The sequence below is a fragment of the Schistocerca cancellata genome, chromosome 8, assembly GCF_023864275.1.
Source record: "Schistocerca cancellata isolate TAMUIC-IGC-003103 chromosome 8, iqSchCanc2.1, whole genome shotgun sequence".
NCBI classification, from domain to species: domain Eukaryota; kingdom Metazoa; phylum Arthropoda; class Insecta; order Orthoptera; family Acrididae; genus Schistocerca; species Schistocerca cancellata.
This window is the reverse complement of record NC_064633.1, coordinates 436,531,331-436,554,691: the sequence shown is the minus strand read 5'-3', so window position 1 is coordinate 436,554,691 and position 23,361 is coordinate 436,531,331. Positions and strand designations below refer to the sequence as shown.

At 42.5% G+C, this 23,361-nt stretch overlaps 1 pseudogene; it reads left to right on the top strand.

Moving 5' to 3' along the window:
* Positions 1 to 18,750: 18,750 nt before the first annotated feature.
* On the top strand, positions 18,751 to 18,868 carry LOC126096105 (5S ribosomal RNA; annotated as a pseudogene).
* Positions 18,869 to 23,361: the final 4,493 nt, after the last annotated feature.

Below are 23,361 nucleotides of genomic sequence, written 5' to 3'. Positions count from 1 at the left end.
AACTTCCGAAATACCACGCCCCGACTCGTAGATGATTATCCTTCGTCGATAGTTCAGTCTTATTCACATGGTCACCTCCCCCTTGGCAGTCCCTTCCTGGAGATCCTAATGAGGGACTATTAGGGAATCTTTTGCCAATGGAGATATCATCATGATACGTTTTCAATTAAAGGTCACATGTGCTGTGGATACACTTTATTTATTTTTAGCGCAGTGGTTTTCAGTGTCCTCCCAACCGCATGCCGTTGATCATAGCTAATTCGTCAACGTTTTTGCTGCAGTTCTCCACCCCAAGGGTAAGAGAAATCCTCCGTCCGCTCCTCCGCTCTCATTGACAAGCCCATTACACCAAACGAAGGTAATATCTTCGGAAATCTTAGGCCGCCATTGGTGATTACTTTCATTTAAAATTTTAGCAGTGGCGAAGTTTGAATAGGGGACCGAAGACGTTGGGATAACGAAACAATGACAGTAACCCTAGAAAACGAATCCAGTGGTAGTTGAATATAATACCTTGAATGATTAATGTTGTTCTTCAAATCACTCTTGCAACACCAATGTCTTATCTTCCACGCAATCAGTAATCTTTCCATTTTTACTAAGTATGCAATGTTAGCTGACACTCCTTGGATCTTTGCGTATTGTAGTAAAGTACCGAACTACAATATATATTTACTACAATTTTAGTTGTTTTTCAGTTCTTTAATCGCCTCAAACTGACTTTCCAGTCACTCCTCTCTAACTCGATCTGTGTATCGTCCTATTTAATCATTCAGCTCTCTGTAAGGTCTTTTCTCCTTCTGTGCGACGATAATTCTGCCAAATCCTACGTTCATCAATTATATTGACAAGCTTCATGTAGTCAATTACTTTCTATTATTTTTCTTCTTCACTTCGCTAAATTATTTTATTCAATTCATTTTCTATTGAAAAACTGGTAACCTTTGCTGAATTTACATCTTCTACATAAAGTTTGCCAATGTAAGCCTTGGATGCCTGTGTTGCCATTTTCACCCTAGATCATTTTTTAACAGTTGTTTGACTTTAATAACGTTCGTCTTCAGAAAGAGATTTTTCACTCTGCAGCGGAGTGTGCGCTAATACGAAACTTCCTGGCAGATTAAAAGTGTGTGCCGGACCGAGACTCGAACTCGGGGCCTTTGCCTTTCGCGGGTAAGTGCTCTACCAACTGAGCTAGGCAAGCACGACTCACGCCCTGTCCTCACAGCTTCACTTCTGCCAGTTTCAGGTTCGTCCAGTTCACGTGACTGCCAACAGTAACTTAAGATTCGTATGACCTAAGAAAGTTTTCACCAATACATGCTGTTATTGAATATTTGACAGATTGCAGTAAATTATGCTTAATATCCAGCACTTCCGACAAGCTTTCCCATGTTTTCAATCATAAATGTTGGATTTTAAACCTAGTATTTGCTGTTCGAAGCACTTGATTGTGGCTGTTGGCTTACAAACTTTTTCATTTCTCTTACAAGCCTGGATCCTCCAGCACCATTCTTATATTGATATTTCAATACCTTGTTGTTCCAATCACCCATTAATAAAGAAGACCGTTATTTGTTCACACACTTAAACTGTTTCTTCCTTCCTCCATATTGGATGTTGGATATTAATTTATTAATTATTGTATTAATTTTCCTACTAAAATTTTTCTCCTACATCCATAACTATCTGCTTATCTTACTCTTTTCCTGTGAATATTATTTTGTAATCTGAATCTTTCAAATGCTCATTCATCTTACATAACCCTACATTATTAATCTGGCACCTATTCATTTATCTTCTGACATCCAACAAATTTTAGTAAGGGTTTTACAGGCATTCCTCTTCTGTTCGCTTTAGTATTACCTCATTTATTAAACGTTATTTTTTTTGTTTTCCATCTTCTGGGTGGTATGACACGGCCCACAAAGAATTAATCTCCTGTGGTAACATTTTCACCTGAGAGCAGTACTTCCAACCTGTGTCCTCGATTATTTGCTGGATATATTCCAATCTCTGTCTTCCCTTACCGTTTTTATCCTCTACAGCTTCATCTAGTTCCATGATGTCTTAACAGGTGTCCTGTCATACTGTTCCATCTTCTTGTCATGCATTCCATACATTCTCTTTCTCAACGATTCTTCTGAGAACCTCCTCATTCCTTACCGTATCAGTCTACCTAATTTTCAACTTCTTCAAATCCACAGACCATGTTCCACTACAACACAACGCTGTGCTCCAAACGTACATTCTCGGAAATGTCTTCCTCAAAATAAGGCCTTTCGTCGTTACTAGTACGTTCCTCTCAGTCAGGAATGCCCTTTCCCCCAGTGCTAATCTGATTTTTATGTCCTCCTTGTTCATTCCGTCATGTGTTATTTTGCTGCCTTGATAGCTGAGTTCTTTCACTTCGTCTACTTCGTGATCCCCATTTCATTTCAAGGTTCTCGCTATTCTTTTTTCTTCTGCTTCTCTTTGTTTTCGTATTTCTTCGATTTACTCTCTATCAGTATTCTGTACCCACAAGACTGTCCGTTCCTGTAATTCTTCTTCAGTTTCACTGAGGATAGCAATGTCATCAACGAATCTTATCACTGACATCCGTCCACTCTGAATTTAAATCCTGCATTTACTTTATTTCATTTCCGTTATTCATTCTTGGATGTGTACATTGAACACCAGGGGCGAAAGACTACCTTCCTGTCTTAAACCCTTCCTAATGCGATCACACCCTTCTTGATCTCTCATTCTTATTGTTTCCTCTTGGTTCATTTACATGTTACATATTACAGGTTTATCCCTAAAGCTTACTCAAACATTTCACCGAATTTTGAATACCTCGCACCATTTCACACTGTCGAACACTTTCTGCAGGTCAACGAATCCTATGAACGTGTCTTGATTGTTCTTTAGTCTTGCTTCATTATCAACCTCAACGTCAGAGGTGCCTCTCTGGGGCCTTTACCTCTCTTAAGGCCAAACTGGTCGTCATCTAATACGCCCTAAATTTTCTTATCCATTCTTCTGTATGTTATTCTCGTCATAAAGTGGGTTGAAATAGCCTATAAGCTGATGGTGTGATAATTCTCGCACTTGTAGGCTCATGTTATCTCCGGAATGTTTGATACATCTGTTGGTATATCGCCAATCTCATACAATCTACAAATCAAGTGAATAGTCGTTTCGTTGGAACTTCCTCAATGATTTTAGAAAGTCCGGTAGAGTGCTATCTATACTTTCTCCCTTATTTGATATTGAGTCCACGAAAGCACTTTTACAATCTGACTCTAAAACTGAATCCCATGTCTGTTCCCTATCGACGCCTGTATCTTCTTATATCTCGTCATCAGACAGGTCTTCCAACACGCAGAGGCATTCAGTGTACTCTTTCCACTAATCCGCCATCTTCCCCGTATTTAACAAATTCAAGTTGCACTCGCAGTGTAACCAATACTGCTTAAAATTTCACCGAAGGTTGTTTTCCATCCAACAAATTTTTTTCCGAATTTCCCAGATTTTTCATGCAGCTATTTCGCCTTAGCTTCGCTGCACTTCAAATTCACTCGATTCCTAAGTTACTTGTAGCTCTGTATTCCTGATTCCCTGAACATTTTTGAACTCCCTCCTTTTGTCGATAAACTGAGGTGCTTCTTCTGCTATGGTTTACTCGCAGTTATCTTCGTTGTGCGTATGTTTCTTTTTGTTTTGTTTTCTTTTTCTTTTCCAACTTTTGTGATTGCCCTTTTAAGAGAAGTCGATTCCTCTGTAACCGAGCAGCCAACTAAGCTATTTATTATCGCTGTATCTATAGCATCAGAGAACTTCAAGCGTACCTCTTTATTCCTTAGTAGTTTCTGCATCCCATCTCTTCGTGAACTGATTCTTCCCGACTAATCTCTTAAAGTTTAGCCTACTCATCATCATTACTAAATTGTGAACTGATTATGTGCTTTCTCCTGGATCCTCCTTACAATCCAATATCGGTTTTCGGAATCTCTGTCTGACCACGATGTAATCTAAGTGAAATCTTCCCATATCTCCTGGCTTTTTCCAAGTATACCTCCTTCACCTGTGCATCCTGAACTGACTATTCGCTATTACTAGATGAATTTAATTGCAGAACAAATTTTGTTTTTCTCCTATCTCACTGCTAGTACCAATCCAATATTCTTCTACACTCTTTCTTCTACTAATTCTCCTACAAACGCATTGCAAACCTTCATGACTATTAGATTGACACTTCCCTTTACGCACTGAATTTCCCGTTCAGTATCCTCATATAATTTATCTCGTCATCTTCAGCTTGAGACGTCGGCATATATGCTTGAACCACCCTTGTTGGCGCTGGTTCACTGTCGATTATGATGAAAACAACCACGTCACTGAACTGTTCATAGTAACTTACTCTGTCCAACTTTCGTATTTGTAAAGAATCCTACTTCCGCTATACCATCTTCTGCTGCTGTTGATATCAGCCTGCACTAATCTGACTAGATATCCTCGTCTTCTTTTTTTCACTTCATTTACCCAATTAAATCTAGGTCGAGGCTTAGCATTTCCTTTTTTAGGGTTTCGAGGTTTCCTGCAATGTTTAGACTTGTGACATTCCATGCCCCGACTCGTAGGACGTTCTTCTTTCATTGATTGGTTATTTGGTCTTTTTCTCATGGTTTCTTCCTTTTTTTTTTTTTTTTTTTTGAATGCCCTTCTGGGGACAAGAATGGATGACTAGTTCGGAATACATTTCCAGTGGAGGGAACATCATGACAGTTTTTTTAATTACAGGCAACTTCTTCTGCCGGAAGTCATCGGATGTCATTGCTGATCATTTTTATTTAAAATTCATGCAGTGGCGAAATTCGAACCAGGGACCGGCGACCCTCGAATTACTAGTCGAAGACACTACCTGAATTTTTAAATTTTTCCTTTACGAATTTTTTTTCGCGGTCTACAGTCTTCAGCAGTCTTTTTATTTCCTTCTTTACGCTAGCGGTTACCTTAACCGCCTTTTCTTAAATCACGAGGTCATGAAAAAAAGAAAAGAAGTAAATATTTTAATAGTAATAAGGGAGAGAAGAATGAGTTGCTTTATTTTTAATTATGTATTTTAATACGACGAAAAAGGAAAGGTAAATGACAATTCTCGTGACGGACGGGAGACCAAAGGAAGCAGTAGCCTGCATCACATTCCCACCAGCTTGCAGTGATGCGTCACAAATCTTGCGCCCAGCCGGATAAACTTAATCCCTATTTTGGGTGTCGACCATTTATCGGAACATAATTGCGAGTCGTTGTAAACCTTTACCATCGCTTTTAGGACTCGTAGACATAAAAAATATTTGAAGAGGTTGTGTTCAAGCGTTTCCTTAAGCATCTGACTGCAAATAATATATTGTGCAAGTCACAATTTGGATATCTTAAGGATTCTGATATAGTGAAAGCTATTTACACTAATAGTGAGAATGTACTTAATTCATTAGATAATAAATTAGAGGCTACTGGCATTTTCTGAGTCTTGTCAGAAGCCTTTGACTGTGTGAACCACAGAATTCTCCTAATTTAATTAGAATATTATGGTGTCACCATTAATGCTGTGAAATGGTTTGAGTCTTATTTATCTAACAGGAAACGAAGGGTGACGTTGCGAAATAGCTGTGCAGTAAGCAGCCCGTCTTCATCTAAATGGGAATTAATTACATGTGGTGTTCCTTAACCTTCCATCTTGGGTCCATTGCTTTTTGTTGTGCACGTTAATGGCCTCTAATCTAATACATTAACGGATCCTAAGTTTATTTTTTCTGCAGATGATACAAACAATGCTATAAGTTGCAAGTCAAGTATAAATTTAGAAATAGCTGCTAATCAAATTTTCTCTGACATTAATAAGTGGTTTAAAGCTAATTCACTGTCATTAATCTTTGAGATAACCCACTATATGCAGTTCAGAACCTGTAAGAGATTTCCTTCCATCATGATTATAACATATGAAGACATCCAGAGTAAGGAGGTTGACAGTGTTAAATTTCTGGGATTACGACTCGATAATAAATTCAGTAGGGAAGGGCATGCCACAGAATTGTTTAAACGCCTAAATAGTGTGTACTTGCCGTGATAAACGTCCGATGTGGGAGATATAAATATAATAAAACTTGCATACTTTGATTACTTTCATTCTTTTATGTCATATGGGATCATATTCTGGGGCAACTCATAAAACCGAGCAATAGGTTTTTAGTTTTTAAGGTGCGACAGCTTGTGATAAGAATCATTTATGGTGTAAATTCAAGAACATCTTGTAGAAACTTGTTCAAGGAAATCTGTATTCTAACCTCTGCTTCTCAGCATATTTATTCCTTAATGAAAGTGTTGAAAGTAATACATCTCTATATCCAACCAATAGCTCAATAAAAATGGTTCAAATGGCTCTGAGAACTATGGGACTTAACATCTGCGTCATCAGTCCCCTAGTACTTAGGACTACTTAAACCTAACTAACCTAAGGGCGTCACACACATCCATGCCCGAGGCAGGATTCGAACCTGCGACCGTAGCGGTCACACGGTTCCAGACTGAAGCGCCTAGAACCGCACGGTCACACCGGCAGCCAATAGCTCACTACATATTATCAATACTAGGAATAAGAACAATCTACATAAATACCTAAAATCATTTTCCTAGGTCCAAAAAGGGGTCCAATATTCAGGAACACACATTTTCAATAAACTGCCAACAACCATTAAAAACTTAGTTTCAGATAAAGCACGGTTTAAACAGAGTTTGAAAGAGTTTTTGATAAAAAATGTCTCTGAGCACTATGGGACTTAACATCTACGGTAATCAGTCCCCTAGAACTTAGAACTACTTAAACCTAACTAACCTAAGGACATCACACAACACACAGTCATCACGAGGCAGAGAAAATCACTGACCCCGCCGGGAATCGAACCCGGGAACCCGGGCGCGGGAAGCAAGAACGCTACTGCACGACCACGAGCTGCGGACAGACTTTTCGATAGGCAACTACTACTACTCCATAGATGAATATCTTAACAGAGACTGTTAAGCCAGCTTAAGTAAAAATACCGGTTAGATTTGAGTTATGACAACACTTGGTAACAAGAGTCAAGATTAGGTATGTTGTGTATGATAATTTTATTAGTAGTGCATAGTACTGTTTCATTCTGACAGCGTGTTAATTCCGTAAACATTAGCTGTTTCAGTTTATTGCAATGTATTAACCTATTTCGACTATCTGCTGACAAATGATCAGGTTAGTAAGGACTATATTCAAATGTTTTATTTTTTTATGTTATACTTTCTGACATTTTCCACACCCACGAGAGTAGTCTCATTTTTTGAGTCTATGGAACGAAAACCGAATGTACTCTAATATAATCCATTAGCATATGGCCATGTGGAATATCCCAGTATTAAATTCTTTAAACTTTCGGTCCCATGAGTCGTCTCATTACTAGGACACCCCAGCTGGCGGACAGATTGAAAATACAATTCCACAATCCCTGGAAAAGTAAGTTATGTATTTCGTATGTCAACGGATGAGCTCATGTTGTTCTTGTAGATATTTCCATTAATCCATCACAAAATAAATACATGTCCTGAAAACATGTATTGCGTCTCGTGCCCAGCGATGTAGTTGACCGCATACGTATTATGTTTAGAAAAGAATATCGCACCCGGTAAAAAAAATGCTACTGAGGTGATTTCTGTATCGGTAGTGGCCAATATATGACGTGTCAACATCCAAACCTCCCTTCCCTCGCCGCACACTATACCATATCCATCCATGTCCTACAAGTCACAGGTTATACCAAGAGGAATGTGAACTACAGCAGTGGCGTATACACTGCACGCGAGATATACTGCCAGACTCTCGTTGGACAATTTCCAAGACGCTTCGGCAGTCATGAAGCCTCAAGCGGCGATAGATCTCCTGAGTCTTCGGGTTTATCATGGAAGATACTTGCGGACGAAAATAACTACAGCCCACAAGCAATGAGGCTATGTGTGCAAGTGAAGGCGAGATGTTGCCCACCACTATTGAAGTTTCCAACGACTGCAGAAAAAGTTCACTTAGCAGAGTTGTTGTTATGGTACGTATTCGCTGTTCTCAGTGTCAACCATCGTTCGCAGTTAAAGTGACAAAGCTTTGATGTGTACGTTCGTGGGGTTGAGCCAGCCCTCCTGGAACGGTAGGCAAACGTATCTTACCTTATCTTAAAGAACGCTCCACTACTGACAGTACCAAAAGGCAGTCAGGAGGCCTTCCGCGATACCCGTCGGTATCTGCGCTAACTGTGGCGGTCATGACGCGAGGTGAACGTTGTTGTACGCTACCCGTTGGACTCTGTCGAGTGCTCTCAACGAATTGTTGCGTGTGGACAGTCGAACATTCTGAAGCAGACGTCAATAACTCGCTGCCCCAGACCACTTTAAAGCAAGAGCAGATTTAATTCCCAAACACCACAGCGTTTACACCGTCTGAAACGATCCTGGCATGTTTCCCGACCTCATCCAATATGTAATATTTCAGATTTCGCAATGTTAAGCATACTAACTACCGCCATCCCGTCAGTACTGCGATTCCCGACAGTCTGACGCACTTCATGTCCTGAGCGGACGAGAAATACGAGATCGTATGGATAGGCACGACAAGTGAGTAACGTTTCATGTAGTGTTATTGCAGTGAGAGAGCGTCGCACAACATGAATCAGCGGCTCGAGTGCTATCGCAAGAAAACACCATTGACAGCGGGCACCGTTGACTGTTAACGCGACTGGCACCGGCCTTACGACCGCTTACCATCGCCTTTGACGTAGCCCCACGGATCATCGTAATTACGGAGATAATTAGCAACGGAACAGTCATTCCACTCGTAACTGATGATACAAGATCACGGTGTACACTGTCGCACGAGCGATAGAAGTCCGCCGTTATTAGAGCTGCTGAAATTGGACACGTTTCCAAGGGGCTACACCGTCACGCTATTCGCTTAAAGCCGACTGTTCATGGTTCGAATGGCTCTGAGCACTATGCGCTTTTCAGAGGTCACCAGTCCCCTAGAACTTAGAACTACTTAAACCTAACTAACCTAAGCACATCACATACATCCATGTCCGAGGCAGGATTCGAACCTGCCACCGTAGCGGTCGCGCGGTTCCAGGCTGAAGCGCCTGGAACCGCTCGGTCACTCTGAGCACCCATCTTAGGTTGTTTTCAGATGGTGTTATCGTTTCTTCTCTAGTAAATTCATCAGAAGAGCAAAACAAATTGCAAAACGATTTAGAAATGATATCTGAATGGTGCAAAAATTGGCAATTAACCCTGAATAAGCCGGCCGCAGTGGCCGAGCGGTTCTAGGCGCTTCAGTCCGGAACCTTGCTGCTGCTACGGTCGCAGGTTTGAATCCTGCCTCGGGCATGTGTGTGTGTCCTTAGGTTAGTTACGTTTAAGTAATTCTAAGTCTAGGGGACCTATGACCTCAGCTGTTATGTGCCATAGCGCTTGGAGCCATTTTTTGAACCCTAAATAATGGAAAGTGTTACGTAATCCACATGAGTGCTAATGCAGTTCGTTAAACTTCATTACCAGATAAATCAGTGTAATCTAAATGCCGTAAATTAAACTAAATAGCTAGGATATACAATTAAGAAGAATTTAAACCGGAGAGAACACGTAGACCGTTTTACTAGCGGAACATATCTACTGAAGAGACTACCTACACTACGCTTGTCCGTTTTCTTTTGGAGTAGTCCTGCGCGGTCTGGGATCCAACGAGATAGGATTAACGGAGTACATCGAGAAAGTTCAAAGTTTCGATTTTCGTTGCGGTGGAATCATCTCACGGAACTTCAGTTACCAGCTTTCCCCTCCGTGTTCGCAGCTAGTGGTCGTGCGGTTGCGTTCTCGCTTCCCACGCCCGGGTTCTCGGGTTCGATTCCCGGCGTGGTCAGGGATTTTCTCTGCCACGTGATGGCTGGATGTTTTGTGATGTCCTTAGGTTAGTTAGGTTTAAGTAGTTCTAAGTTCTAGGGGACTGATGACCATAGATGTTAAGTCCCATAGTGCTCACAGCCATTTGAACCATTTTCCCCTCCGAATGAGAAAATATTTTGTTGCCGACAACCTATATAGGAAGAAATGATCATCATAATAAAATAAGGAAAATCAGAGCTCACACGGAAATATACAGGTGTTCGTTTCGTCCGCGCGGTGTTCGAGAGAGGAATAATAGGGAATTATTGTGAAGCTGGTTCGATGAATCCTCTGCCAGCCACTTACGTGTAATTTGCAGAGTATCCATGTCGATGTAGACGTAAGTCTAGTGGCACGCACATATCAGAGCGCGTCAGCTCACTGCACACCGACACCAACTGTGGCCACATCTTTTCCGTGAACTCACAATAAAATTCTTACGTTATGCCATTCAGCTCTAGGGATTTATACCCCGCTCCTTTCTATTATGGCACTATTATTTCGCTTTCTGTGAGTGGCTCCATAAGAGAAACCTATCCATCTTAGTCTCGTGGCAACTGTTGCAGTATGTCCTCACCACACTCGGTGGCCCGTCGGTGCGCCGGCGAGGAGGTGACAGAAATGCTCCAAAAATCAAGCCACAATCCCCTTTTGTGTCATTAGTTGAGACCCTCTAAGTCATGGAGCACTGTGACTAATGATCGGCGGTAATGTTTCTGTTATCGCGACACGTGGCGTATCGAGGCGCGTTCCCCAGTAATGTCTACACGCCTATTCCTGATCGGTCTACCTCCCAGACGTCAGGTGATCTGTAGGATGCGTGCCTTGACACGATGAACATCTGCATGCGTTCTGGAGACGGATTCCGAAATGACAGCTCACGAATTATTGTGTAACAATAATCACAAATGTCCTTTATCCATCTCGCCTTATCCCGACCGTTTTGTGTAAGACCTCTTCATATCATCGGCTTAGCAGACACTAACCGCAAGTCAAGCATCAAGGCGTAATCTGGAATGCAGCGTTGACACGTCATTCATACATATTTAACTCGCTCACTACTTCCTTGTCCCGCGACATCTTCGCGCATTTGTTGAGGGAGGGGTATGGTACACAGATAAGGCATGGCCAGTAAAGGCAAAGAACCACTGTTCAGAATCGACCGCCTCTTCTCGAAGTCCAAAAGGAAACATATCCGATGAAGCCGGTTTGCCAAGTGATTAGTAAAAACCGCTTATCTCTTGAAATTCCCGTGGCTTCTGTTCCATGTGTCAAATAGAAGCATTTCTTGGCATATCGCTTGTAGTTCACGACATATAATGAGGAGTTGGATCTTTTTGGGTTAATACACAACTGAGGTTTCCACTCTTCAGTAAATGATCGAATCCGTCGGTAAATAAGGGCAAGCTCTCTTCCGAATAATATTTAGCACGTGTTCGCCTGTTTTCAAAGCCAAATTGGGCGTAAATGTTGACAATACGGATCTCATTAACTGTTATCACCAGTCCCTGTGCCGAAAGTTTATAAGCCATATCGCGAATTAGGATCCCCCTACCGGATCAATATTGCCGTTCCACTGTCGTTGTCAGAGTTGCACTGTCGTTGTCCGAGTTCAGCACGGTGTGGGAGATGTAGTCGTGTACTTCCTGGAACGCAGTAGTACAGATTTGCTGCACCATCAATATATCCACATCTGACGTATACTGCATGTCCTGAATAGTTTTTGTTTCACAGGCGATCTTACAGTATTAACATTAATTGTCCCTATTTTGTATGCGTGAGTCCCAGTATCCGGCATTTTCGCACAATGGTGCACTGGTGAAAATCAACAATGTAAGTGGTCTCATCACACGTCCTCAGAAGGTTGCCTGTCTAATTTCTTCCCGTGGAATTAGTTGTCCTGAGTTGTGGAAGAATGATGCGAGTCTCCACCAAAGGGAGGAGTCACAATGCTGATATTTTCGTCCTGCTGAGCCCAGTTGGAGCCAGCGAGATTCTCTACTACGCTGGGAGCTGTACTGGTATGCAGTGTTCGTGAATCTTCCACAGCGTCATCCTCTGTTGCTGAGGGGTCGATGGACATCAGTGGGCTGGATCACTGGAACGACACGACATCTTTTCACTATCCGAATGCCTTTGCTCAGCGACACTCAGTGGCTGTTGTTCTTTGACAGACAGGTCCATACTGCCAGAGTCATCACGTGCCTAAGGATGAGGAGGGGGTGATTGTCCAGAGTTGGGGCGGTGCCTATTGCGATGCTTCGAGAAGCGTTGTTTACAAGCCCTGATGTCGATCTCAGGTGCTGCTGAATCCTGTAGCTCCTGTGGCACCCATGATGCCACGGGGTCCGTGGATCTCTCCATATCTATTCCCATGCCTTTTGTTGTGTGATCGTGATCTATCACCTGCAATGTCTGGGGCTGGAGCGGAGTAGGAGCCACTTCGTTATCACTGTGGCCCAATGGCCCCTCCATCATCTGTGGTGTTGGTTTGAATATACATTCCATCCTAGGCGACATCACCTTGTGGAGCGCTGACGCGTATGTCAGCGGTAGTGACATGGAGGTGGGCGGGGTCTTAAGTCTCTGCTGGATAGTTACATGAGTGTCTTGAGGCACTCTCTTCGAAGATGTCCTTCACCATCACATTCAGAGCACGTCCGCGGTTGTCAATCATAGATGACAATAGCTGTACAACAGCCCACATGTAAATAGGACAGCACATGTCTCCCAAGGCCGATTCGCACTGGATACTTGCTAAAACTTGCCCAACGTTCCGATGTATGCTTTATTACTCTGCCGTATGGCCGGAATGATTCAATTATCAGTAATTCAGGTACTTCGAAGGGCAGCTCGAAGATTCTAATCGTGTGCAGGTAGAGGCCCGCATGAGCCACTAACTCGTCCACCAGAATGGCGGAATTGGTATCCTCGTTTGGTGGCTTCTACAATCGTATCACATGCTGCATCATCGACCATCTTCACATAAAAAGAATTTCTATAAGCTCTGTGTAATTAGTATACACCTCACCCCTCAAGATACATTCGACTTCAAATGTTTTCTATCTCATCAGAGAACGTAATTTGTACCACGGTTTTTCGAAACGTATGTGCCACTGCTATTGTATCTGGAAGTAACATACGAGAGTACCATTTGTGTAAACACTGCCTCCTCCTCGAGTGCGTCCCAGCCACGTCATAAACAGGTCCGAGCAGCTCCACTGCCAATGGCTGACTTCAGACTACGGATCTCTGTAGCTTGGAGCGATCCTGACTCATTTTTGTGAAATACATTTAGTTCACTTAATGGCTTATAGCTTTCCTCTTGGGTTCTATGCAAGAACGTCAATTTCTTTGAGATAGAGCCGTATTTACCAGTGAATATGGAAAATTCCGTATCTCTGATTCTCAAAATATTCCTTACCGGCAACAAAAATGCTGCTCAGTTAATTCAAGCCAATTAAAAGTATTTTTTGTTGTATCTAAAAATCATAGGTACAATTTTAAAATTTTATGTAGCTGTATTATCTTCTCACTGTAAAATGATGCTGAAATTTTTAAATAATAATTATTATTGCTATCTTCAAGGCGATTTTATACGTCTATGCAACTAAATAAAGGCTGTTTGTTTTTATGCTACAAGCATCTGTAATCCACTTTTTCGTATTTATACGAGAAACGTTTTATATATTGTTTCATAATTGTTACACTATTACAATTTATCGTTACATTTTCGATGTCAGGTAAGAAACTTTTTGGACCGCAAATTTCGTAAGGATCAATTATTGTTTGGTAACACTTTCGATCCTTTAGAGCTTACTATAAAATACAGGGTGTAACTAAGACATTAGGCAAACTTGCAGGGAACATTCCACATACATATAGATATTAAATTTGCTATATGGGCAATATTCCAGAAACGCTTAAAATTTATTTCCTAATTCTCTTTATAATAACATTAATCACAGAAAAACGTATCTATCAGCATTGTTTAAAACTTTTTTAACATGAAATGTTAGAAATTCCCTTTTCAATACGTTTAGTTAGTATGTGCAGTAAGTTGTAATATTTAAGTTCATCGCTAGTGTTTGTTGTTCCAATTAAACGGAGGGAATGTTGAGATGTGACTCATTTCATTGCCTGTGTTGTTCTACCAGCACCAAGCACGTACCATCAACCGTTGAGACTTCATTAAGGACCTGGTTTCCAGTGCAGTGGAAGAATACTCAAATGTGGAGTCGGCCGATGCCTATTTGCCTTACTGATTAGAAGACGGTGAAGGCCGTGGCCCTCAATGTTTTCATCTGAAGAGAGTTCCAGAAAGATAGTGCCCCGACAGAAAGACGTTTAAAGCAATTGACCCTTCTCTTAAGGAGCACGGGATTTTTAAGCCTACTACTCAAGACTTGAGGGGGCGTAGAAAGCCAAGGACACCTCAAACTGCAATAGTACTGCAAGAGAACCTGCTGTATTCGTACCGTGCGCAGCGTGTACAAGCTCTATCAGCAGCTGATTTTCCTGCACGTGTACACATCTGCGCATGTTTCGTTGAACGGTATGTCAATCCTCACATTAGTGCCGGTGTGCTCTTTACGGATGACCCTTCGTTTTAAAGTAGACCGCCCTGTAACAGTACTTCGTACTGCGGCATATGACAGGACGTCCAATGTTCGCTCACTGTAACCAAATTCCTCTTATAAACATCACTTTGAACCAGTTTCTTTTAAACTTTGTTTTTATATCTGCGTGTGTTTACTGCTTAAAGTTTACTTTTTAGTGTTTAAAGTTTACTTTTGCGCGAATATCCTCGTTGCCTTGTGTATCGATAGTGGTCAGCCGGCCGGAGTGGCCGAGCGGTTCTACGCGCTTCAGTCTGGATCCGCGCTGCTGCTACAGTCTCAGGTTCGAATCCTGCCTCGGGCATGGATGTGTGTGATGTCCTTAGGTTAGTTAGGTTTAAGTAGTTCTAAGTTCTATGCGACTGATGACCTCCGTTGTTGAGTCCCATAGTGCTCATAACCTTTTGACCCATATGATAGTGGTCAACCGGAGGGTATGATGGAGGGGATTCGATGCTTAGTAGTGCTCGCTTGGTGAGCGAGGGAGAAAAACAATGTAGTATTGTGTTCATTCTGACGGCGTGAGCCTTGTTGAGCTCCAGGATGTAGTTCTGCACTTGCTACGTACTTGAGTGGCGAACGGATGGGGCACGCCTGTATAACCGTGGTGTTCTGAGGCGCGTCACGGCGAGAAGGTTCGCTAGCCTGGGGCAGAACGGACGGAAACATCTACTGCACGTCTTGGAACGAGTCTTGGCTGCTGTGCTGAGACAGTCCGAAGTGAGTGCTCACCTGAGTCTTGAACATCCTGTGGATCCTACTTGAATTGTCCGCTTGTTGCAGAGACCTCCTTCGTTTAATACTGAGATCTAGTATATTTCGTCGGGAAATTGTTAAGCGTTAATACCGGAGGAGCGGGTTACCTGATATCAACTGTCGGCCGGATCAGTGGAGATTGACCTACGTAGCAGCTCCCGTTCGTTGCCTGTGCACCTACTTGTACTTGGAATTGCATCATTCGCGAGTAGCCAGTGTCCAATGTGGCGCTGGGTTGGTTCCCTGTCAGCCGGTTCCGGAGGAACGAACACGAGAGCGACTGGTGGACATGCTCCACCGATCGCAACCTGTGATCGGGGGGTTGTTGATTTATGTTCCTACTTCCTAAAAATTATGGTGAGAATACGATTACAATCCTAACCGTTATAGTTTGTGATTTAAATGGCCATTGTCTTGCGTAACATCCAGATTATCCATTGTCGTCTGTAAAGCCGTTTTGTTCAACATTTCAAGAGATTACGTTTGTTCAAATGGTTCAAATGGCTCTGAGCACTATGGGACTCAACATCTGTCGTCATCAGTCCTCTAGAACTTAGAACTACTTAAACCTAACTAACCTAAGGACATCACACACATCCATGCCCGAGGCAGGATTCGAACCTGCGACCGTAGCGGTCACACGGTTCCAGACTGAAGCGCCTAGAACCGCACGGCCACACCGGCCGGCGGAGGTTACGTTTGTTACGTGTAGTTTTAACTAATAAACTACCGCTATGGGAGTTTTTTGCTTGGGTCTGGCCTCGCTAATTGCAGTTATGTAGATGAAACAGTACATAACATGTTTTCTGCGCACGACTATGTTTCCTCAAATTTTGTCCAGTGTCTTGTGATGTAGCAATTTTTTTTTAAAGGTCATTAACCCGTAATTTGGATAATATTGGATAGCCTCAGTACACATGTGGTTTACATTGTGAGTTCTGCTAAAGGGTTCTTGAGTAAGAGAAATGTTGCTCTTAACAGTACTAAAGGGATAGCCTACTAACTCAGCAAACCAACCAGGTTGACTGTTGTTCATAACCAAAATGAAAAGAGTATTTTGGGTCTAAACGGACACCAAGTTTACTCAACCGACAGATTGTTTTTACGTAAACTTGTCATCAGACTTTTTTTTCATTCTTTGATTGTCCTAACCAGATACGATCTCTCTAATTTGTTTGTCGTTGTCGTAGATTAATCGACTGTTGGTTTCTAAAGCATAAATTTGGAATGTATTCTTAAACGCCACATTGTTGGTCATATTAAGCATATATGTGAATGTCAATATTTTAGAAAAATTTACTTAATATTCTTTTCTTAAAATTTGTTATTAGACATTATTTTAGCGTTTTTTAAAATTATACCACCAGTTCCCGTGCTTCCACAAGAAACAGACACAAGTATATTAAATTCTGGTTATAGCTGGTTAGAATTCTAGGTTTTCTGACGTGGCGATAAAGTGGCTTCTTTTCTATTAAATTAGTCAATAAATTTATGGCCCAGTATCCTTCCACTCAACACCAACTCCCTACTGCAAACAACTGGTAGCGGATTATGATCCAATTTAGAGATAGCGACAGAGAACTTTTAAGATTGTGTGGTGCAGTCTGCTGTGTTAGACAATTTTAGCTAATCGAAGGTCAATCGCGGATCCGAGACCTAAAGTTGGAATTTCTCACTTAACTGAGGAGCAACTTAGGTATAAGCTAGCCACCCGCAAGGAAAAAGTGAAAGGCACAGCCGCGTTCTTGCCACTGCGGTTGTGCAGCAAGCTGCGGCATGAGCTTGTTGCAGACGACGTAGGTAGGTCCGAGCGTTTTCTCTGTTTCCGGTGGCCTTCTGGGTAATATAAAACCCAACATCCAATTATTGCAGGGCAGAGTTCTCATAAGAGCTCTAATATCTCTAGATCAGGCACGGTTAAAACATTTGGTTAACCGTATGAGAGCTCTTAGTGTCATTAACTGCGATCCTGAACGCAAACCGTTTATTGAAATGATAGTGGATACAGTATTTAGGCTTAAGCTTGTAGGGAGACTCTTCTACTGGCAAGTGAATGTGAGTCTTCAAAAGGGTTCTGATACCGGGAAAGTCATTAGTTAAGGGGAGGGGAGTAAGTTGCGTGTGTGAGATTTATTTAGTAAATATCCTAATCCTTTTCTCAATCCACTTCAGCGACTTTTTAATCTGGTTATGGACACGAGTGAGCAAGTTGTTGGTTTGCTATGGTTAACAGTCCGCTCACAGAATGAGGCAGCCGTCTTTGAACTTACAGATAGCTTGATTTATCAAGTTACCTCACGGCTACCTTCGTAAACTGCGGATGCTTCTGCGGAAGAAATGTCACTGAGGACTTTCTTTGATAAAGACTGTTTGAAAGCAATTAGTCCAGCAGATTTTGTTATGAGTTTCTCAACTGTTACGTCTAACGTATCCAGGGACATTGGGAGAGTTTGGCCTGATACAGTGAGGATATTATAACGACAGTTATCGCGTGTGTCTTAATGGTAATGAACTGGAAATTGTTAACAGCATTACAGAGGAGATGCGTCCAAGGGACCGTTCACGAGAGCTCTTTGTTTATACACCAAAAACCTTTAAGTAGCTAGATGGATTAGCCGCCAATATTCAGAAGTTTTGTTTTAGCGACGCCACGCGAAGTGTTACTAGTAGTAACTGTACCTTAGTGACTCAAAGAACTGTAGGTTGCAAGAAACTGTCACAATGAAGACCAATTAAGGGAGGGGCGCAGTTTCGTTGTAACAAGATGGGACATTTCGTGTATGATTGTCCAGTGCCCTGTTTAATTAAAATGCCTCGAAACTTAGATCATTCACTAAAGTTAATTTGCCTTTTCTGTGTCCAAAATTGCGCATGAACCCATTTGTGGACTGTTAGATTCTGGAAGTAGTCTCACACTGGTCAGCCATGAAAATCCAACGGTGGTAGTGGCCGTTTGAGTTTACTGTGGTTCAGGGTGTGAGTACCGATGTACTGATAGGGTGTGATTTTCTTAAGTTCCGTATGTGTTTTCTGCATTATCTTGGCAAGAAAATTATGTTCAAGTTTTATCCTGGAAAGAAGTATCCTTACTGTGGTCATAAATGTTGCTTGGGCATGTGTTCTGTTAAGGAACAGCGGGCTCTGTTTGAACTCTCGGGTTTGGAGCTAGGGCAGGCTTATTTGGGGGTGTATATGACTATCATGAGGATAAAACAGCGCCTAACTTGCTCTATGGTAAATGGAGATGTTCGAAAGTATGTAGTTCAGTGTCAAGAATTTAATAGAGGTAATCCCAATCAGAGGACAAGTAAAGTGAAGCTAGCTTCAACGCGAGAGGAAAATCCTGCAGATAAAATTTATGTACATTATAAACACCCCTTATGGCAACGGCCGTGCCGCAGTGGATACAACGGTTCCCGTCAGATCACCGAAGTTAAGCGCTGTCTGGCGTGGTCAGCACTTGCATGGGTGACCATCCAGGCCGCCATGCGCTGTTGCCATTTCTCGGGGTGCACTCAGCCTCGTGATGCCAATTGAGGAGCTACTCGACTGAGTAGTAGCGGCTTCGGTCAAGAATACCATCATAACGACCGGGAGAGCGGTGTGCTGATCCCACGCCACTCCTATCCGCATCCTCCTCTGAGGATGACTCGGCAGTCGGATGGTCCCGGTATGCCACTCGTGACCTGAAGACGGAGTGCTTATATACACCCCTTACCACGCACCTGGCGCGAGCATAGATATTTCTTCGTGGTGGCTGACGTCTTTTCTAAGTTTGTGTGGCTAATGCACGTCAGGTACCTATGGATCTACGATTGAGATTCATACTACGATATTTGCTATGTCTGGGCCACCAAGGATGTTGGTGAGTGATACTGTGCCGGTATTCTAAAGAATTCACAATTCAAATTCTAAAGAATTCAATAGGTTCTGTTTTAATAGTGGGATATGTCACGTCACCATCACCCCTACTACCCTCACCCATCCTTTGCTGAACGAGAGATCCGAAACTTCAAGTCGTCTCTTAGCATCATTTACTCGCAATCTAAGACGAAGTGGGATCACTCAAGTGGATGAGTAAATTTTGCATTGAACACAGCTTTTCACAAGGCCTACTAGAAGACTGCTGCCGGGATGATGTTTACTTATACAGAAAAATCGCCTCTCTCCGGATTATGGGGGATCAATAACTTGCTCCCAGAAGACGGTTATCCTGAGGTAAAAAGGAAAAATTTGCAGGAAGCTAAGCAGAACATGTGGATGGCACATAGGAAGGAGGCCGTTCGCTATGATCAGAAAACGCGTCCTCACTTGTTCCCCATGGGTTGCATGGTGTATATGAAGAATAATGCGAAAATGTTCCACAGGTTTGCAGGGGCCTAACAAGATCGTTAGAGCCATGTCCCCAGTCAGTTTCGTGACTCAGAATCCATCTAGGGTCCATTTAAATCAACATAAGGTGGCCATGCATAACCAATACGCTAGGGCACAGTCTGCCTCTTCATTCATCACTAACCCCGGTGATCAGAATTAAGGGCCGAAGGTGGGAACTGTGTAGCGGGTACAGCGTGGAGCGATTCAGTATCGATAGATCCCTCTCCTTTGCAGTATCACTGACGATGGTAGAGTCTGAGCGATTTTTCCCCCACCAGAGAGAAAAAGCATTAACTGCTATCATAAACAGAGACCGGATATTGAAATGTTAACGGATACAGTAATTAAGTTTGTAGGGAGTCGCTTGAACTGGCAAGTGAATGTGCGTCGTAAAATGGGATCTAATTCCAGGAAAGTCATGATTCCCAGGTGGTTGATTCAGAGGAGGGGAATAAGTTGCGTATGTGGGATTTGTTTAGCAAATTTCCCAATCCTCTTCTGAGTGCACTTCAGGGGATTTCTAATGTGACTGTGAGTACGAATGAACAAGTTGTCGGTTTATTTTGGTTAACAGACCGCTCTCAGAATCAGGCAGCAGTCTTTGAACTTACAGATACCGTAATTGTTCAGGTTATATAGCTTTGGCTAAGGGCAAACTTGGTAGAGTAACTGAAAGCGCTTTTGCGGAAGGAATGTCATTGACGGCTTTGCGGCAAAGACTAATAAAAGTAATTTGTCCAGTCGATTTTGCTATGACCTTGTAAACTGTTGCGTCTAAAGTGTCAAGGGACATGCGGAGTGTTTGGCCCGATACATTGAGAATATTAGAATGGAAGTTATGGCGTTGGGTCTTAATGAGACTGAAGTGGAAATTGTGGACAACATTATTGAGGAGATGCCTCCAGAGGACAGTTCACGAGTGGTCTTTGTTTACAGGCTACATAGCTTTTAGCAGCTAGATGGATAAGTCGCTAATACTCAGGAGTTTTATCTTAGCGAAGACAGACGTGATGCTACCAGTAGTAACAGGTTGGTTGGTTGGTTTGGGGGAGGGGACCAAAGAGCGAGGTCAACAATCCCACCAGATTAGGGTAGGAGGGGTAAGGAAATCGGCAGTGTCCTTTCAAAGGAACCAGCATGGCATTTGCCTGAAGTGATTTAGGGATTAGATTAGATTAGTACTTGTTCCATAGATCATGAATACGACACTTCGTAATGATGTGGAATCACTGAAAACCTAAATCAGGATGGACGCACACGGGTTTAAGCCGTTTCCTTCCTGTTTGCGATTCCAGTGTGCTAACCATTGCGTCATCTTGCTCGAGGGTAGTAACTCTACCTTAGTTACTGAAAGAACTGTATGTAGCCAGAAACTGTCCGAATGTTGACCAAGTAATGGAGGGGCATATTTTCGTTGTGTCATGGCCTGCGAGTAAGAAAAGAAGAGTTGACGTCAGAAGCACGCAGATTATTGTGGAGGTCTGCACGGCTTAATTAAAATGACTCGAAAATTAGAACAATCACTGAAGTTGATTTGCCTTTCATGTGCGCCACAGTGGGCCATGAATCCATAGGGACTCTGTTAGATTCTTGAAGCAGACTGTTGATGATAATCAGTTCTGGTATAATAGGTTTGATCGAATTTCAAATTTCCTAAACTTCAGATATCTCAAGTTAAGACCTAGAAGGGTAATGGGACCATCATTCCGACGGTAGGGCATGTGATACTATATTTAAAGATCCAACAGTGTTGTGGCTGTTTGAGTTTATTGTGTTACAGCGTTTGAAAATCGATGTATTGTTAGGATATAATTTTTTAAGCGCCCTGTGTGTTTACTGGATTATATTGACAAGAAATTTACGTTCAGCTCTTATTCTGGGAGAAGTATCCTTCGTGTGGTCATAAATGTCACTACGGGATGTGATGTGTCGAAGAAAAGGGCGCTCTGTTTGAAATCTCGCATTTGGAGCCAGGGCAGGCTAGTGCCTTGTTACACGATTTTGGTCAGTATCTGGAGGTGTTAACTGGTAGACTGGATACCACAGATAAGTCGGTGTTTGCGTGTCAGTTTACCGACAGGGTTCTTATTCGTCTCTTAGCGATTATCCCTTTCCAAAATGAAAGAACTTCGCAAAATAATCGATCAGCAATTCGTTTCCGCTGTAATGTGACCCTCTGTCTCTCCCTATGCTAGTCCTGTGTTTTTAGTGGCTAAGGCCAGTGATTAGGAGTAACGTCTGGGGTTTACCCCATCAGCTGGATCAGAAGGTGGTTTTAGAGTCAGTTACCTTTTTAATTTACATGAGTTTTACACTTGGTTTTCCGGATGATCAGTTATTTTTTTCATGCTAGATCTGAATGAGGTCTTTCATTAAACGCCATTAGCTGAGGAGTCATTACTCAGGACTTGTCCTCACAGTTTTATTTCCAGCAGAACCTACGTTGAAAACTTCACAGAAGCTCTCCTGCGAAACTTGCAAGACTAGCACTCCTGAAAGAAAGGATATTGCGGAGTTACGACTTTGCCGCAGCCTGGGGGGTGTTTGCAGAACGAAATTTTCCCTCTGCATCAAAGTGAGTGCTGATATGAAACTTCCTGGCAGGTTAAAACTGTGTGCTTGACAGGGACTCGAACTTGGTGAAAATTTCATTCTGGAAATATTCTCCAGTTTCTGGCTTGGCGAGGTCTTCGTGACATCCTTTGTTTTAGGAGTGCGAGTCCTGCAAGATTCACACGAGAATTTCTGTGAAGTCTGGATGGTAGGGGATAGGTACTAGAGGAAGTGTAGCTGTGATGACGTGTCGTCTGTCGTGAGTGGGTGAATCATTCGGCATAGCAACCGCCCGTGAAACGCCAAGATTCTGAATTCTAGTCTCGATCCGACACACAGTTTTAATCTGCCAGGATGTTTCATATCAGAGCACACTCCGCTGCAGATTGAAAATTTCATTCTGGTAACTTCTTAGACGTATTAATCTGGGACGCTTACGAAATAAGATTAAGGCCAGAGACACAGAAGATGCAACTTCGTCAACGGATCGTTCAATAAGAGAGAAAGCGTTACTGACGTGCTGAACAAAGTCCATTGAGATGTTGATGATGTTTTTTGTTTGTGGGGCGCTCAACTGCGTGGTTATCAGCGCCCGTACAATGTCCCAACCTTTGCTTAGTCCAATTTCGCCACCTTCCTGGATGATGATGAAATGATGAGGACAACACAAACACCCAGTCATCTAGAGGCAGGTGAAAATCCCTGACCCCGCCGGGAATCGACCCCGGGACCCCGTGCTCGGGAAGCGAGAACGCTACCGCGAGACCACGAGCGGCGGACAACAACAACAAAGTCCATTAGTAGACGCTACAAAAGAGTCTTTGAGCATCACTGATAAGGCACATTTGTGAAGTTTCTCGTGGACATTGAACTTACACTAGATATCAGTAACGCACATTTCATCACCCATTGTAAATGACACAAAACAGAACGTCAGTCCCAGGTAATCCATGCGCGCCGCAGAATAGAGCCTTCACAGTACAAGAAAAGTACAATCTGATTCTGTAGTATTTGTGTGTGAGGGATACAGTGAACTGCAGGAGAACATTCTATTTTATATTTTTAT